Raw genomic sequence first — 20,048 nt, 5'->3', positions numbered from 1 at the left:
GATATGAGCTACAAAAGTGAAATCTTGGAAGATTATTGCCGTTTTCATAATGTAATAAAATTAATAATGTATTGCTAAATAGCGTGTAATAAGCGTGTCATAAAAAAACCAAATTATTTCCAAGATCACTGCTTCTATAATTTATGCTCAGGTAAGGGAGAAAATCCCTGGATTTATTTATTTTTAGGACGGGGTTCGCAAGATTTGATATTTTCATGAAAGGGGTTTGCAGGTTGTTAAAGTTTGAGAATCACTGCATTATAGCAGTTTTAGATGATGATCCAGCACATGTTGTTCATTTTAAGAACACCTTCACCGCAGATTTGACAAACGCAAAGAAGATACCAATGTGAGATTTCTAAAGCCAGCTACAGCACTCGACCCAAGGTTTAAGAATCTGAAGTGCCTTCCAAAATCTGAGAGGGATGAGGTGTGGAGCACGCTTTCAGAAGTCTTAAAAGAGCAACACTGCAATGCGGAAACTACAGAACCCGAACCACCAAAAAGGAAAATAAGCCTTCTGCTGGTGGCATCTGACTCAGATGATGAAAATGAACATATGTCGGTCCGCACTGCTTTGGATTGTTATCGAGCAAAACCCATCATCAGCATGGACACGTCCTCAGGAATGGTGACTGAAGCATGAAGGGACATATCAATCTTTAGCATATCTGGGACATAAATATCTTGTGACGCCGGTTACAACAGTGCCACGCGAACGCCTGTTCTCACTTTCAGGTGACACTGTAAACAAGAAGCAGGCGGAATCCATCTCCTGCAAATGTAAATAAACTTGTTTGTCCATCTGAGCAATTGGCTGAATCAGAAATAGGACTGAGTGGACACATACGTTCTAAAGTTTTCCATTGTTTTATTTTTGAAAGCAGTTATTTTTTGTACATAACTCTACATTTGTAAGTTCAACTTTCATGATAAAGAGAATGCACTACAGTATTTGTATTAGGTGATTAAAAATACTATTTCTTTTGTTTATTACAGTGCAAATGTTTGTAATAAAACTAAATATAAAGTGAACACTGTATACTTTGTATGGTGTTGTAATTAAAATCAATATATCTGAAAATGTAGAAAACATCCAAAAATATTTAAATAAATGGTATTCTATTATTGTTTAACAGCATGATTAATTGCAATTATTCTTTTTTTAATTGCTTGACAGCCTTAAAATTCAACCAAGTGAAAATACCAAATCTTTAGTTCAGGAAAATAGATCAAATACATAAATTAGAGATTACTACTTTAAATCATTTCTTATTTGAGAGAAGAGGATAGTAAATATAATTTTACAAAATATTTATCCTTATTTCCCATTTGGGTTTTAACAGAAATTAAATAATTGTCTATTAGTAGAAGGGTTTCAGATGCAAGAAGTCCAATATCAGATGTCAACAGGCACATGACGTTGAAGAGTAAACTCAGACTTTATTACTTGGAGAAAACAGTTGTACAAAGCAACTGGGGGAGGGATAGCTCAGTGGTTTGAGCATTGGCCTGCTAAACCCAGGGTTGTGAGTTCAATCCTTGAGGGGACCATTTAGAGATCTGGGGCAAAAATTGGGGATTGGTCCTGCTTTGAGCAGGGGGTTGGACTAGATGACCTCCTGAGGTCCCTTCCAACCCTGATATTCTATGAAAGCACATATCAAACATGTGGGATTTCAACTGCATAATATTGGCAGTCGTAGAGGATCTTCAAATCAGAACGTCAAAAGAACCAAACCCTATCCATAACACAGAATCACAGAATATCAGGGTTGGAAGGGACCTCAGGAGGTCATCTAGTCCAACCCCCTGCTCAAAGCAGGACCAATCCCCAACTAAATCATCCCAGCTAGGGCTTTGTCAAGCCTGACCTTAAAAACCTCAAAGGAAGGAGATTCCACCACCTCCCTAGGTAACGCATTCCAGTGCTTCACCTAATCAAAAAGTTTTTCCTAATATCCAACCTAAACCTCCCCCTCTGCAACCTGAGACCATTACTCCTTGTTCTGTCATCTGCTACCACTGAGAACAGTCTAGAGCCATCCTCTTTGGAACCCCCTTTCAGGTAGTTGAAAGCAGCTATTAAATCCCCCCTCATTCTTCTCTTCTGCAGACTAAACAATCCCAGCTCCCTCAGCCTCTCCTCATAAGTCATGTGTTCCAGTACCCTAATCATTTTTGTTGCCCTCCGCTGGACGCTTTCCAATTTTTTCACATCCTTCTTGTAGTTTGGGGCCCAAAACTGGACACAGTACTCTAGATGAGGCCTCACCAATGTCGAATAGAGGGGAACGATCAAGTCCCTCGATCTGCTGGCAATGCCCCTATTTATACAGCCCAAAATGCCGTTAGCCTTTTTGGCAACAAGGGCAGACAGTTGACTCATATCCAGCTTCTCGTCCTCTGTAACCCCTAGGTCCTTTTTTGCAGAACTGCTGCCAAGCCATTCGGTCCCTAGTCTGTAGCAGTGCATGGGATTCTTCCATCCTAATTGCAGGACTCTGCACTTGTCCTTGTTGATCTTCATCAGATTTTTTTTTGGCCCAACCCTCCAATTTGTCTAGGGCTCTCTGTATCCTATCCCTACCCTCCAGCGTATCTACCTCTCCTCCCATCTGCAAACTTGCTGACGGTGCAATCCATGCCATCCTCCAGATCATTAATGAAGATATTGAACAAAATCAGCCCCAGAACCGACCCTTGGGGCACTCCGCTTGATACCGGCTGCCAACTAGACACGGAGTCATTGAGCCCAACGATCTAGCCTTATAGTTCACCGGCTTTTGCCATGGACAAAAGTGTGGTGTCACAGAGTTGCCATTGTGACTAAGAAGCAAGGTTTAGTCAGAGGGGCAGCTAGGCTTGGACAGCTGTTTGAATTATTTGAAACAAGTCCAGATGGTCATAACTGTTGTGTGGTTATGTTACAGACATCAAACTATGGCCGTATAACAGAGAAATGTAAAAGAATTTTATCTGCTCAAGTTTAGATGACTGGCTAACTGAAATACAAAATGGAGTTATTTTGCCCTGAACAAGGCTTTATGAAAGGCTATTTTAAATACAGCATTACTTTCACATACTGAGGGCCATCTCAGTCTGAAAGCCAGTGCTGGGTCTACTTCATCCATACCTGTCATCCCACATACCAAGTATCATAGAATCATAGAATATCAGGGTTGGAAGGGACCTCAGGAGGTCATCTAGTCCAACCCCCTGCTCAAAGCAGGACCAATCCCCAGTTGAATCATCCCAGCCAGGGCTTTGTCAAGCCTGACCTTAAAAACTTCTAAGGAAGGAGTTTCTACCACCTCCCTAGTAGATTTGGTCTTGCATTTATTCATCCTAGTGTATTTAAGAAGTCAGGTATAGCTCCACAATTTGATTTCCTTTGGTATTTTTTATTAATAAAATATGTGAAGTCCCTTTGGATTACTAAAGTTAATAATTTAATCACTATTAAATCTTATCAACTCAGCACTTATATAGCATTTTTCATAAGTAAATGTTCCTACATTAAGTTGTAAAATATTAGACCAAAGAGAAAAGTCAAAAGTGAATTAATCTTTTAGTTTATAGTTGTAAATTGTTTCATACTCAAATTCTGGTGTCAGAATATAAAGAAACATTCAGAAAACTGAAGCCATTTAGAAAGGTTAACAACTGTAATTATGCATTATGTAATTGCATTATGATGCAGTATCTTAAAGCAATAGTCACAATGCAAATATTTTGTCGCAACAATGTTTTTGAATTTTCTCCATTGCAATTAAAATGAAGTCTTCCATATTAAATCATGAATTTTATGCCCAGAGCATAATATATATCAGGCTGATTAAGATCTATACTCTCATATCTGGCATTGTGGCTGGAAAATATCAAAGCCCTATACTGCCAAATAGGAGGAGAGGCATGGAAAGGAGGAGTACCATGTCCACAGTATTACTCTCTGCCCTAATATGTATTTGGCTTCACAGCGTGAAAAAGGGTAGAAAACAGGGTAGAAGGGTATAACTGTCAATGGCATTGTATTCCTCCTCATTCCAAGCTTACAAGACTTCCCCAGGTAAAGTAATGCAGATTTTGTCAACTGTCACTTCCCCTCCATATTATAAACCCTACCACTACTACCATAGTGATCCCCAATTTAGGACTCAAGAGGGCAATCAACTGGTTCTGCAATAGCTTTATGCAACCCTCTGGTCATCAAATTCTTCAAGTTCCAGAACACATGAAAAGGTATACACAAGCTACGTTGTCTATTAGACCTAGAAAGCCACTTGGCAAGACAAATTAGATCAAAGAAAAAGTACAGTAATTCGTTAGGGGACAAAACAGTTTTCATCCAGCAGTGGAAAACAAGAGATTAACAAAAGCAGTCACCAACAAGTGGGTGAACATGCTTAAAATTTAGGAATTCACTATAAAAAAAAAAAAAAAAAAAAAAACTAGTGTGCTCCAAGGAAAAAAGATCATTTGACCACAGCTTTCCGTAACTCCTAAGAAAGGAGCTAACAGTTTCTCAAAGCACAGTTGACTGTGTAACCTGTAGAATCACACAGTCCATAGAAATGTACAGCTGAAAGGGACCTCAAAGGGTCGTCTAATCCGTCCCCCCTGCAATGAAGCATGACCAAGTATACTTAACACCATCGTGACAGATGTGTGTCTAACCTGTTCTTAAAAACTGCCGATGACAGGGATTCCATAACCACCCTTGGTAACCTGTTCCAGTACTTAGCTATCTTTATATCTTTTCCTAATATTTAACCTAATCTCCTTTGCTGCAGATTAAGAAAATTACTTCTCATTTTACCTTCAGTGGACATGGAGAACAACTGATCATCATCCTCTTCATAATAGCCCTTAACATTCATTATCTTACAGCTTCAATGATATAAAATATGCATAATTTGCCATCACATGAAAATTTACAGGAAAGATAGGATCTGTGTACAATGATGAACTAGGAACCATTTTAAATGGCAAGTTAAGCGAACATGAACTTGAGGTAGGAATTACTCAGTGAAATTCCATGGCCTGTGTAATGCAGGAAGTCAGACAAGATGATTGTTAAAAACAAAAAAGGATTTTGTGTCGTGGCAATTAAGGTTGCATCAAAACACCCTCCCCTCCCTTCCAAAAACCCCTTAAACTTTAAAAAACACAAAACAAGAAGGAAAATTTCCTGTATTCCTTGTCATTTTCACATTGCCTATAAACGTAATCGATACACTCAAACACTCCATAAGGATTTCACTTACACCTCTAACAGATGTGAAAAAGTAATTTGCACCCCAACTTCAAACACACTCGAGCAAAACTTTAACAGTGATCTTAGCAATGTTAAGGAAGAATAACTTTCCAAATTCATAGACATTAAGAGAGTCAGATGTGCCGATCTGCTGATGCAACAGGGTCTGAAGTCACCATTAAGTTTTTGTAAGGGAAAGGATGGGAGAAGCCACAGGGCAAGCTGTGAGTGAGGAGATGGGGTGGGGAAGGGAAGCAGTCTGAAGAAACGAATCTGGAGAGCATATACTGTGGAGAGTTGTGGTCACAGAAGGGCTGAGCAGTGAGGGCAAGGGAATGTGTTGAGGAGCAGGAGCTCTGAGGAACTGGGTGCTTAGAGGGCTAACGGCAGTGGGAGGAACAGTGAGTCTGGGATAGGGGTTCCTTGGAACACAGCAAGACTGGGGGCAATGGAAGGGAGGGAAGATGAGTTGTCAGAAAGAAAAATGAAGTATAATACTACAGCAATTTAAAACATTAAATATAATCAGACATAAATCAATCCATCATCTTGAAAATGGTACACATAATTGCAGTTGAGCTAAAAGTAAGTTTTTATCAAACTTATGTCGAAGACTTACTTTAAAAGGGTATTCCTGGAAACTCAGTTTCATTAGTAATATATCTAGGAATATCAACTATCTGCATCATTTCTTCTCTGCTAGAGATATTTCAAAAAAGTGAAACTAGAAAAAAAAATCTTGAAAGCAACAACTTTTAGATATTCTATTAACAATTTTGCAACTTTCGAATCAGACCATCTTCATCTACTTTTGTTCAGGTCACTTCTAGCACTCCCTCCATAGTCGTCATCTTCTCCCCCTAGTTTCTACTCCTAGGGAAAAAGAAAGGATAAAACTTACCCTCAAATTCACACCTACAAAGTCCCATAGAAACTCTGCTGTTAGTTGCTATCTGTTAAGCAAGTGCATAAGCATTTCCAGGATCAGGTCTTTAGTTTACAGCAGAAGTGAGAACGGGCATGGAGTCCTTAGAGCTTTTCATTCTAATTATGGTCGCAAAAGAGCAGAACACTAAATCTGACTGACTATCTTAATGCACCTTGAGTGTCATACATATAAATTTTCTCAACGAGTCCTGGAGGAGCATCCAAGTGTGTATGCAGCAAAATCATACAACTGTTACAATTGTTCCCCTCTGTTCACAATAATCTTTACAGTAAATAATTAGTAGATGCTTATATTTCAACACAAGACCCCCATCTTCTTTCAAATGTTCATTATGAACAATATTTTAAAGTTAGCTATTCAAAAGCATTCATTCTCTAAACAAAACATTCATCATATATACAGAAATACTTTCTAGTCCCTGCTTGCTGTCAAATTCTTACAATACACCATCTATGTACTTTCAGTTCTACAGCTACATTCTCTTTTTAAATGTTACTAATGAGAAAACAAAACAGTGTTCTCAAGAAATTCAGGAAAGTAAAGGCTATTTTAATTAAACAAGATTATTGCCAATGCCAACCTAGGAAGTCAACATTTACTTTTTTTGTTGTTGTTAATTTTTTGTGTGTTTTTGAAGTAACTGAAAGAGATGGTCAGTCTGGTAATCTACTGATTGCATATACACTGCCAAAGAAAGATCAAGCTCGGTACTTTGCACCTGGAGTCTCAAATTATACAAGATCAGACATCCTTACTGGGAAGGATCAAAAAAGATGAAAGTTCTCTCTGAAGGACACCAGCACTAAAAAATTGATAAAAGTTTTTAAAAGGGCACTGTCAATTTAATTAAATAATGAAACTTTTGTCTGAAATTCTGTTTACCTCCTTTTGTTACAAGTAACACCTAATATTCCTGTGACTGAAAAGTTGGAGAAACAAAACCAGTTCTCTGTTTTTTTTTTCAGTTTGTTTGCTTTGTGCATTTAACAGCACTTTGGAGACGGTTCCATTTTATAGTTCCTTCACATAGAAACAGTGGAGGGAAAATATTATTTAAACTGTAAAAGATGATTACATAATGCAAAGATTGGTAAACGGCAGCAAGAGGCAGAAGTTCATACTTCCCACCTGTTATTTTTAACCTATTTAAATAAAAACAGAAAATGTGACTGCAACAAAAAAAAATAAAATTGGCAAGGGGGACTACAGGGCAGGTATAGTGCTGACATTATTTTTAACTCATTTTTAAAACTGTCCACATTTCAAGTAATGTCAAGCTCTATAATTGCCCTGGAGTTCCTCTTGCCCATTTGTGAATTTTTTAACATCCAATTTTCCATTTTTACTTTGAGTTTAAGTTGATAGTATAATTTTAATAATCCTTATTTAGGGACATATTGTGGCCCATCCTGCACAATGTACAAGTATACAGTGGATGTGGAGGAAGACGCTTCCAGGCTTCACAGGGCTACTATGTTCCTCCTCACATTCAGGTAGATAGGTGGGGAGTGAAGGATCCTTGGCTATGCCAATGCATTGGTAAGTGTACCCTGAACTGAGGTATAAACCTATTACAGCATATGCCCTTTCTGGAGTCATGGGAAACCATGAAGGAGACTGTAACTTGTAATAGTGAGCTGCCCCTTGCTTGGATTTAAATTATAGTGTCACAACTGAGCCCTTAATAAACAAACTTCTTGTTAACTAAGATAGAATCGTCTCTAGAATTTATGACAGTTATATATATTTAAATATCTTTCCAAATGTAAGTAGAAATAACCACTTTTGTTTTCCTTGAAATACTTCCTCAATTTCGATGTTGTAAATAAAGTAGCTGAGATTTGTATCAGAAAGCTATTGCTAAAGTTCATAAAATAGTCTAGAAACAATTCCAGCAGGCATCCTGGATAAGTGAAAACTGGCTTCATTTATCCTCCAGTCTTTCACTCACATTCACTTTAAAATGTCATTTATTTTACAGATTATTAACCATATGTCCTGGTGTTTCTAAAAATATTCAAGAGTTGAGAAAACTACTTACCTGGGTTATTGTTCTCTGAAATTGTATACTGTAACAGATCCTCATTGTTTGGCCTGTGATCCCACCATACAACTGATAAGAATTCCTACATCATTAGAGTTTTGGAGGCAGTTACTACCCACACATGGGCAGATGGTATATTCTACCTCCGCTAACTGCTGTCAGCATGGCATGTTCTTTTTCCTCCCAACCACAAGATACATCGCATTAACAAATGCAAACATTTATCCCCATCTCTGCAGAGGAGGTGGCTGGGCAAGTGTGACTCTATAAAAACTTAAACCTTCAAAGAACAAAAATTACAGCCATATAATTTTTCCTACTCTAAGGGCACCACTTCTAATAGATTCCCACTCCTGAAGACAAAAAAGCTCCAGAGATGCCGCAACGAAAGACAAAAGATTAGCTAAATGTTGTTACCAAGGAGAAACTGCTTATGCAGATTTCAACCACTCTCTAGTACTCCAACTGTGAGACTACATATCTCAGAGCTGGTCTACAGCACAAAGTTATGTCATCTTAACTACATTGCTCAGGGCTGAGAAAAATTTCACACCCTATGCAACGTAATTAAGCCAACCTAAACCCCACTGTGGACACTGCTAGGTTGACAGAAGAATTCTTCTAATATCTAACCCCTCTTGCAGAGGTGGATTAACTACAGCAATGGAGGAATACCTACTAAATGTCTACACTATAGCGCTGTGGCAGTAGCATTTTTAATGTAGACATACCCTTAGACTACTAACTATTTGAAGCTGGGTTTCTCAAACCAGATCGTGTTTTGAAAGCTAAGATGGTAGATTCTGACATCTTAATGAAACACTTACAATAGGAGGGGGCATGTCTGCCTCATTGAACAGGAGAAAAAAATAAAATAAATGTATACCCTATTAAATCAGAACTATGGAGAGAGGGCCTCCCAATTTTCTAATATCAATATTCCCCTCTAATCATAAGAATATTCTAAATGAAAGATATTAACAAAAATTAATAAAAAGTAGACCTAATTTGATAAATTAGAAATATGAACATTAGACTATACTGCTCTTTGAAAAATGCACTACAAATTCTTAAGCAGAATTACACAGTTGTAAAAACATGCATAGCATAACTGCATGTGCCATACGATTCCGTACATTACACAACATCCTCTGACAAGAAGTTCCACAGGCAGACGAGGCATTGTGTGAAGTAGTACTTCTTTTTGTTCATTTTAAATGTGCTGCTTATTAATTTCAAGAGGTGACCCCGATTCTTGGGTTATGTGAAGGGGTAAATAACACATCCTTATTCACTTTCTCCACACCTGTCATGATTTTATAGACCTCTATCATATCCCCCTATCATACCCCCTTAGTCGTCTCTTTTCCAAGTTGAAGAGTCCCAGTCTTTTGAATCTCTCCTCATATGGCAGCTGTTCATTTTTCACAGAATCATAAGGTTAGAAGGAACCACAAGGGTCACCCAGTCTAACCCATGCCAAGATGCAGGATCTGTTGTGTCTAAACCATCGAAGATAGATAGCTATCCAGCCTCCTTTTGAAAACCTCCAATGAAGAAACTTCCACAACTACCTATGTTCCACTGTCCTACTGTTCTTACAGTTAGGAAGTTTTCCCTGAGATTTATTCTAAATCAGCTATGCTGTAGTTTGAACTCACTGCTTCTTGTCCTGCCCCCTGTGGCAAAAGAGAACATCTTTTCTCCATCTTTTCTATGGCAGCCTTTCAAGTATCTGGAAACCGCTATCATATCCCACCTTACTTTCCTCTTTTCCAAACTAAACATTCCCATTTCCTTCAGCCTTTGCTCATATGGCTTGTATTCCATCCCTTTGATCATCTTTGTTCTTGCCTCTGGATCCTTTCCAGTTTTTCTACATCCTTTCTATACATTGGTAATCAAACTAGGACACAGTACTCCAGCTGAGGCCTAACTAGCGCCAAGTAGAGCAGTACTGTCACCTCCCATGACTTGCATGATATGCCTATGTTAATGCAACCTAAAACTGCATTTGCTTTTTTTTTTGCAACAGCATCGCATTGCTGACTCATATTAAGGTTGTGATCTACCACAACTCTCAGATCCTTCTCAGCAGTGCTCCTTCCAAGCCAGTTTTCCCCCATTCTGCATTGTACATTTGGTTTTTCTTCCCTAAGTGTGGCACCTTACTGTTGTCTTTGCTGAATTTCATTTAGTTGTCTGTAGCCCAGTTCTATAATTTATCAAGATCCCTCTGAATTTTAGCTCTACCCTCCAAAGTATTGGCAACACCTCCCCCCTCTCCCCCCAGCTTTGTGTCATCTGCAAACTTGATAAGCATGCTCTCTATATCTACATCCAGGTCATTTAATCAATTCCTGGAGGTGAATGCCTGGCTGAGACGATGGTATTGCCAGGAGGGCTTCAGCTTCATTGACCACAGGATGCTGTTCCAGGAAGAAGGACTGCTAAGCAGAGATGGCGTCCACCTATCAAGGAAGGGGAAGAGCATATTTGGACAAAGACTGGCTAACCTAGTGAGGAGGGCTTTAAACTAGGTTCATAGGGGGGAGGTGACCAAACTTGGACAAGTTACATGTTTTCAAGTCACCAGGGCCTGATGAAATGCATCCTAGAATACTCAAGGAGCTGACTGAGCCATTAGCAACTATCTTTGAGAAATCATGGAAGACGGGAGAGATTCGAGAAGACTGGAAGGGGGCAAATATAGTGTCCATATATAAAAAGGGAAATAAAGACAACCCAGGGAATTACAGACCAGTCAGCTTAACTTCTGTACCTGGAAAGATAATGGCACAAATAATTAAGCAGTCAATTTTCAAACATATAGAAGATAATAAGGTGATAAGTAAGTCAGCATGGATTTGTAAAAAACAAATCTTGTCAAATGAAGCAGATAGCTTTCTTTGACACAGTAACAAGACTGTGGATGGGGGGAAGTGGTAGATGTGGTATATCTTGACTTTAGTAACGCTTTTGATACTGTCTCACATGACGTTCACATAAACAAACTAGGGAAATTCAACCTAGATGGAGCTACTATAAGGTGGATGCAAAACTGGTTGGAAAACCGTTCCCAGAGTAGTTATCGGTGGTTCACAGTCATGGTGGAAGGGCATAACGAGTGGGTCCCGCAGGGATCAGTTCTGGGTCCAGTTCTGTTCAATATCTTCATCAATGATTTAGATAACAGCACACTTATAAAGTTTGCAGACGAAACCAAGCTGGAAGGGGTTGCAAGTGCTTTGGAGCATAGGATTAAAATTCAAAATGATCTGAAGTAAATAGGATGAAATTCAATAAGGGCAAATGCAAAGTACTCCACTTAGGAAGGATTAATCAGCTGCACACATACAAAATGGGAAATGACTGCCTAGGAAGGAGTACTGCAAAAAGGGATCTGGGGGTCATAATGGACCACGAGCAAAATATGAGTCAATAGTATAATGCTGTTGCAAAAAAAGCTAATATTCTGGGATGTATTAGCAGGAGTGTTGTAAGCAAGCACAAGAAGTAATTCTTCTGCTCTACTCTGCACTGATTAGGCCTCAACTGGAGTACTGTATCCAGTTCTGGGTGCCACATTTCAGGAAGGATGTGGACAAATTGGAGAGAGTCCAGAAAAGAGCAACAAAAATGATTAAAGATCTAGAAAACATGATCTATGAGGGAAGACTGAAAAAAATTGAGTTTGTTTAGTCTGTAAACAAGAAGACTGAGAGGGGACATGATAACAGTTTTCAAGTATGTAAAAGGTTGTTACAAGGAGGAGGAAGAAAATTTGTTTTTCTTAACCTCTGAGGATAGGACAAGAAGCAATGGGTTTAAATTGCAGCAAGGGAGGTTTAGGTTGGACATTAGGAAAAACCAGGGTGGTTAAGCACTGGAATAAATTGCCTACAGAGGTTGTTGAATCTCCATCACTGGAGACTTTTAAGAGCAGATTAAACAAACACCTGTCAGGAATAGTCTAGATAATTAGTCCTGACAAAAGTGCAGGGGAGTGGGCTAGATGACCTCTCAAGGTCCCTTCCAGTTCTATGATTCTATGTTAAACACCACCACACTGAGAACAGATCCTTGTGGAACCCCTTGAGAACTCCCTCTAACAATTAATGGAATGATGTTGGATTGCTCTTTGTTTGCAGTTGTTTAACCAACTGTGTATTCACTTAATGGTAGTTCTGTCGAGCCCGCATTTCTCTAGAATGTCATGTGGGACTGTGTCAAAAGCATAGGTGAAGTTCAGACATATTATGTCCACCGCATTCCCCCATCCACCAGATCAGTTACCCTGTCAAAGAAGGAAATCAAGCTGGTTTGGCATGATGATGATTCTATGACTCTGGTTGCAGAGAAGGTTTTGCTGCAGGAGCAATTGCAGCATGTCCTGAGGCTGTACTCAGAGGAGCTTTTGGATGCCACCCCTGAGGAATGGCTCACTGTGGAAATAGCAGCAGAAACAGAAAAGGCTGAAGCTGCCCCAGAGTCTGGTAAGTTTCTGGCTCCAATTTAATGTTTATTAATATAGGAGTGGAAAGGACTTCTATTCTATGAACCAGTGCAAAAGTTATTACAAGCCCTGGGTAGCAGCATGTATCCACCAATGGCAGATGTATACCAACACCTTTGTGTCCCTGCATCCACCCCCCATGTGGACTTGAAAATAGAGACTGGGAAATGCAAACAGTAAAAAAAGAATTTAAAAGTGAATGTTTCCTGGAAAGGTACACATTTTTGCTCAGGCATTCTTGTTTGTTAAAAATAAGAACGTTATAATGCCAGCCCTGTAACTACAACACTCTGAAATCACTCAATAGTGTAAAAAGCTGCCTGAAAACATTGAACTGGCAGCCCAAGCTCAAGTTGTTCCACAATTTGAAGGTGGGGGGGGGGGACCAGCTGTGATTTTTAACTTACCATTGTCTCTGCGCTTCTTTCACTGCGATTAACCCGGCTCTGTACAAGCAGTTTCTGCGGTCTGAAGCATCCCTCTCACAATATACCGAAGTTCAGTTTTTAAAAACAACGTTTTTTGTCCTTGAAATTCCACAAGGATTTTTTCTGTGATCCTGCACTGAGCTATTGGAGAAAACAACTCCTTTTGTCTTGGCTTGTCTTATTCCAGGTCCCTAAACCTCTCCAGGCTGCAGTATCTATGCAGCTCACCCACACTGCAGCAGAAGCCTGGGCCTCTCTTCTTCTGTGGATAAATATGGCAGATTCTTTTGACCAACCATTCACCGGAATGCTTTGAGTAAGCTATATACCTCAACATAAAAACTTCACAGCAATGCTGAAGTTGCAGAAGCGCTACAACAGAAACTCACTAATTTTCACTAATGACTGAGGACCATACTGCCCCCTTTCACAGAAATCTGGGAGGAAGAAATACTCCATTAAGTTCACTTCATAGAGTTTTCATAAATTTGTCTTCCATTGGGGGGGGGCGGAGAGAACACAGATTTAGGATGTCACTACTATTCCTCCTTTCAGCCCTACAGAACTTGAAGATGAAGTAGGAAGGAAGTTTGCCTCCACCCTTCCACTCGCTTGGAGGACAATTCAAAGAGAAGATACACATTATTTGCTCTTACAGTTATAAACTGGCATCAACAGAAAGAGCTAATGTAGTAGCTCTAATATGGCACAACATAGTGTAATCAAAAATCCTAATCAAATGGTTCTTTGATAGTTGATGTGAAATTAGTTTACAAGAATGGGACTACTTGTGGTGCAAAATAAAGATTATTCACATAAACCAGAGCTTCCAGGATTGGACCCTAGTTTCGGATTTATGCCATTTTATCTAATTATTCCTTATTAAATATGAACAGAATAGCAGTGTGTAACAAATTACTCCCAATCTTAGAAATTATGAATAAAGGATTGTACTATAAAACACCCTTTCAATTCAACATTGACTGTCAATTTTAACTTCAGCCCTGACACCACAATACCACTAGTCTACTCTAAACCACAGTTTTTCAGCCAAAAATGTGTCCTTCCCATAAACAGTGAATAAGTGACAACTACTGGATAGTAATAACTGGAACGTCAACAAGCATGATTCATCTTATATTTTTTCATTACTTTTATCAATTTGAGAACATATACTACTCTATTACATAATTCCCCAGCCATTAGCTCACACAATATCATTCCTATTCAGAACTAAGGTCCCAAGATGTATGCATGTACATAACTATATGCACATGAGCAGTCCCACTGAACTCAACAGGATTACTCATGTGCATAAAAGTTAAGTAGGGGCGTACATCTAGGCAAGATCAGGACCTACAGGTCACTGCTTGTGGTTGCTATTCATTTGGTAAAACGATGCTTCTGAATTTTCAGAGCCTTGCCAACAAGTAGCAGGGAAAAAGAGGGAGGAGGGGAGACACTGTCAAATATTTAAGGGCCAAAATATAGCCTCTCTCTTCAAGAGCCAAAATATCCTTTTTAATATCAAATGTCTTACTGTGGTGGTGGATTTTAAACAAAGGCTTGCTTTATGTAGAACATACACAAAACCAGTACATTCTGCTGAATCTATAGTAGTCGACTATATTCCTAGGAGTGGAATATTCATTCCACTGAAATTATGCACTCTCTCAAATGTGGCACAAAAACCAAGTGGCTTCTAAGTTAGAGGTATTTATTTTATTTTTATACCATTATTGAGGAGAGTGCAAGACTATAAAGTCTGTTTTCTTAAAGATTTATAAATTAAAATTTGATTTTAAAAATGCACTATATTCAGTGTTTGTTTGTCTACCAGCATAAAAAGAAACATGTTTATTTCAAGCTGCATTAGAAACATGCAATAATAAATGCTGGCCAAATAGAAAGCCAAAGTAGCTAGTGAAGTATTTTAAACTATAAGTCTTCTAAAAAGGTATTGCAAACAAGAGGTTTTAAAAATTAAAGATTTCTTTATTTTAAAAAAAAACAACTTCATAGTATCGCTTGAACACACAGAAATTTGTCACAAGACCCAGTAAAACCAGCATTGTTCTTCCATTAGAATTATATGTCTAATATAGCTCTAGAAGAGCAAATTGGATTCTCCTCTGGCTTATAAGCCAATTACGCCTGGGTGAATTCTGTACTACAGCACATGCGCAGAGTTCATGTCCCACACAGAAAAAAAATTTTCTCCGCAGAAAATACATTCATCCAGAAAAGTGCTGCAGTTATGTCTTTCACCCACCAGCAGCTGCTGTGGCACCAGAACAGAGAGCAGCCATTCCTGGTTGGAAGCAGCCCCAGCTGTGGATATGGAAGAGAAGAGGCTGCGTTCCTCACAGCACTCTGCCCAGGAGGCCAGGGGATGTGGCATGGCATATAGATGGACGGACAATGTAGGGCACATGAGGCTGCTGAGGGTCATAGACTGTGGTTCAAAAGAGCTAGTGTGGAGGGGACAGTCTGGGGCAGGAGCTGAATGGGATTGAGGGTGCAGGGACACAAGGGAATAGGGGCAGATGTGCCTGACTGAATGTGAGAGTCTAGGGGTCAGTCAAAAAAAAAACAACTGTTCCATACTTCTCCAACCCACATGCAATAACTCTCCAAGTTCACACCCATGCTCCTTCACCACAATTACTTCCCTTTTCCTCAGCTCCTCCATTATGCCTGATTCCCCCAAGCCTTTGAACTGCTTCTGAGGAGTGCAGGAAATACATTTCTGTATTGTAGTTTAAATTAATTATTACTCAAAGTTCTGCAGTAATATGACTAGTAAGGAATCTATTTGTCAAAAAACATTTCCTAATTTTTTTGTCGTCCATATTGTTACAGACATACTTGCTGACAGGTATTTTGAAATACATTACCAAAATAATTGAATCTTGCATGAGTATCTTGTATTATTTTGACAAATAAAATATGCAGAATTTTAAAATATTGTGCGCAAAATTTTTAATTTTTTGGTGGAGAAGACCCCCCAGGAGTAATCAACAAAATTGAGACATCTGATCCTGAAATCAGATCATTGTGTAAGAATGCACACACATGGAGTCCCACTGTATTCAATGGGGTTCTGCATGGGCACCTGAGTCCTCTCATTTCTCCCTCTTCCTTCATATGAATCCAATGTAGATTTCATATTTAAAGTGGTTGATTTTGGGGGGGTTTTTTTAACCAAAATTTTATTTTATTTTAAAACAAATTTTATTAAAAGATCACAAAAGGAAAAAGACTAGGACAGCTCCATATGATGTGATTATTTTATAAACTTTTTAAACAAGCTCTAACAAGTTCATAATATGCTACAGCTTCACAACCTATTTTATAAGGCCCCAATCCTGCAAACATTTACATAAGTAGTTAATTTTACATATTGACTTCCGTGAGTCTACACACATATCTGAAGCATTTCCGTGTTTGCAAGATGAAAGCCTAATCATTTGCAAAAGACAGAACCTAGCTCTGTGGGCTCAATCTTGCTCCCACTGACTTCAGTGATTGAACACCTGGCCTGGCATGACTATGTTGCTCTTAGGCCTTTAAATAGCACTTTTAAAGAAGTTTTTATACATTCCTTTTTTTCAAATAAAAACAAACATCAAAAGATGGGACACAATCTCGGGAAAAATGATAAATTTTATCATAATGGTTATAAACCATAGTATCAGTAACACTGTGGAGTTTGAGTATTCTGGATACCACACTGAGCATAAGCAATACACACTGTTATGGAAAGGCAGTTACCGCACACATTAAGGTGATACTTAAGGACACATTTTCAAAGCTTTAGGAATGGATTGTTAGTCTCTAAGGTGCCACAAGTACTCCTTTTCTTTTTGGGAATGGATTTAGCCACGCAGCTCTCTTTGATGCTAATAAAAGTCACACAGTTAACTCCTCCTGTATTACTCTGAAAATCTAAACCCAAAACCTGTTTTGCAAAAGAAAAAACAACACTTACACCCTTTGAGGAATTTAAAAGCAACTTTTTTCATTTTCAGACCCCTAAAAAATTTCAAATGCACATGCAGACCCCTTTGGAAATCTTATGCATAGTCTGCGGACCCCCAGGGGTCCACGAACCACAGGTGGAAAACTACTGCTTTTAAACACACAAGTAGTCGCGTTGACTTCAATGGACGTATTTGCACACACAACGTTAAATATGTTTGTAAGTTTTTGCAGAATAGAGACCTTACTTTAGAAAAACTTCATTGACTATAGTGGACATATTGATGGACCTTTAGCCACAGTAATGTGTATGGCTCATTATTCAAAAGCTATACACACTTATTTCCTAGTAATCTGAAACTTTAAAAGGCTCTAATTGGGTGTATTTAATACTCATTTACAGAAATATGAGATCCATTGTAACCTGGTTCACAGTACATCAATCACTTAAAAAGACAATGTCATGAGTTCTAGTGGTAGCAAATGCAAAATATGGAAGGCAAAGAGGCAGATAGGAATGGCTATAGAGGGAAAGCCAAGCAGTCACTAAAGGTATTGAGTTTATTTTCTAAGCACTGTATTAACTCAACTTCACTATCATATATAGAACATTGTACAGGAAAGTAGTAATAATAAATCTAAATTTTTACATGCAAAATTCTAACCTTCCTTGCACCCTGAAGAGCAGGCTACAGCACTCCTCTGAGCGCTACGTGGAGTGTGGATGACAAGTTTTGGGAGTGTGTATAGCTTCTTGTGTATATGTTGCCTTTGGTGTCTGGTAGTAAGGGAAGCAAACGCAGTATTATTTACTGAGGCTCTTTTAGGAGCAGCAATAAAGAGTAGAGTACTGCATAGTGTGCTTGTCACCAGCCCCCAAGACACCCTATCTACAGCAAATAAGATAGCTCAAGGACCCTTTACTCAGGCATTACCACTCCACTCTTTCCAGAAACTCTCATTCACAAGCCCACAACAGCCAATATAAAACAGCTTTATAATTGACTTGCCTATAAATCTTACATTTCATTTTATATACACACACACACAGTGGTGTGGTGTCTTTTGTCACTCTAGTAAGAAATTCTAGTGTGAATATAACTGGCAATTCTCTTAAAAACAGATGTTTTTAAGTGCAAAATGCACTCACTTTATTCGCTTGTCTTTACATTTTCACTTCAGGAGATTTTTTTTTTTGAAGGTTTATGGTTTTCCTTTCATTTTTCATCCGAACGCTAGTGCTTCAGATCCATCGTTCCAGGCTCCACTTGGGAAATGCTGCAAGCAGGATTCCATGGACATCTTTCCATGTTGTTGTTCTCCCCCTCACTCAATTTCATCCTTGCTACAATACACTGAACAGACACATATCTATGTTCCACTTCCCAAAGAGTATTAACTAACCATTTCAGCTCCTATTACTGAACTCCACCAGATCAAAAATATTTGATCAGCATATTTTGTTTCATTTTCCTTATACTAGTTATTTTTATCTGTGTAAAAAGACACAAACATACAGTTCCCTCACAGCTGGATTACCATATTACATTTCTTCCTGAACTTCCACTCAGAAATGGGTGTTAGACCCTCTTTTTCCCTGGTAAAACAAACATGTAATAGAAACTCTCTCATATCTCATTTCTTTTTACATTTTAGCCTCCAACAATCAACCCAAGAACATCAGTAATAAAAAAAAATTCTGCTGTATTTCTCAATTTGCTCCATACTTTTTATCTTTATTCACACTGTCGGAAGGGTAGGAAAGGAAGATATTTAACCTTTGTTTTCCTTGCATAGCACACAAGTAACAGCTTTTTTGTGTATGTTGTTTTAATGTGAATTCTCTCTGCAGCAGCAAAGTCTCTGGAAATAAAATACACCATCTTCTGACAGCCACTTTTTTTCCCTTTGTCTTTATTTTTCCTCCTTGCTTAAGGGGAGGTTTCTCTCATTGTATCATTATGGTTAAACCTATCAGCCTTTAAAATAAATGTATATCATTAAAGACCAACCTTATACCCATTCAATGTTGTTTTAAGGACATTTAGTTGATATTTTAATTGAAAAAAAATGTTCTTATTGATACCATTTTAGTAAATTAATCTTATTAGCCTAACACTTACTACACTACTTAAATATATAAATAACCACGAATTATTAATGTAAGCTTCAAATTATTGATTACAAATTGATATCACTGATCCAGTAGCCATCTATTTGTCAGAACTGGTACTACTGGTCCTCATAACATATTGAGCCAGTCTCCATACAAGAGGTGCAGTATCTGTGGAATTGACAGGTGCCCACGCACCTCTTTCCCCCCCCCCCCACTCCCATCGACACACACCGCCTAACCCCCCCCCCACACACACACACACACACAGAGACCCCCCTCCTCCCCGCCTGGCCCCGGCGCCTCCCCCTCAGGATTCGCTGCCCTTACCTGGGGCGGCGGAGCGCGGGCTCCGACGTGAGGCTGCTCTCCGAGTCCGGGCACCTCCCTCTCACCACATCCCCTACGGCCCCCGGGAGCCTTCCCTGCTGGGGCGGCGGGCCGGGGACAGGGTGGCTGTTCTTACCCCTCACCGGCTCTCGCGCTCCACCGCAGCGGTTACCTCAGCCCCCCCTCCCCAATTATAAAACACCCCAAGGCTCACCCTCCCTCCTCCGGATCCCCTCCCCGCAGAGCGCGAGGGGGCGGGCGGGCGAGCGCGCGCGCGCGCGCGCGGTGTCCCAAAGGAGGGAGCAGCAGCCCCTTTGCGCCTCGCGACTCTGGCCTCGCGCCCGCCCGGCGCGCGTCCGCGCAGCCAACTCGCCCCCGAGTCGCGCGCGAGAGAGCGAGCGCCGGCTCCCTTCTGGGCTCGCGCGCTCGG

General features: G+C 39.5%; 1 protein-coding gene across 1 annotated transcript in view; it reads right to left on the bottom strand.

Annotated features, from left to right (window-relative positions):
• Positions 1-19,796, bottom strand: part of TANC2 (tetratricopeptide repeat, ankyrin repeat and coiled-coil containing 2) — a 690,066-nt gene extending 670,270 nt beyond the window's left edge. The window contains exon 1 of the mRNA XM_084615604.1: positions 19,619-19,796. The gene's annotated coding sequence lies outside the window, so the exon portion shown is untranslated. The remainder of the gene's footprint in view (positions 1-19,618) is intronic.
• Between the last annotated feature and the right edge of the window lie 252 nt (positions 19,797-20,048).

This window comes from Lepidochelys olivacea (genome assembly GCF_965140295.1).
Source record: "Lepidochelys olivacea isolate rLepOli2 genome assembly, chromosome: 27".
Lineage (NCBI taxonomy): Eukaryota > Metazoa > Chordata > Testudines > Cheloniidae > Lepidochelys > Lepidochelys olivacea.
Note: the sequence above shows the minus strand (reverse complement) of the source record. Positions and strands in the feature narration are given on the sequence as shown.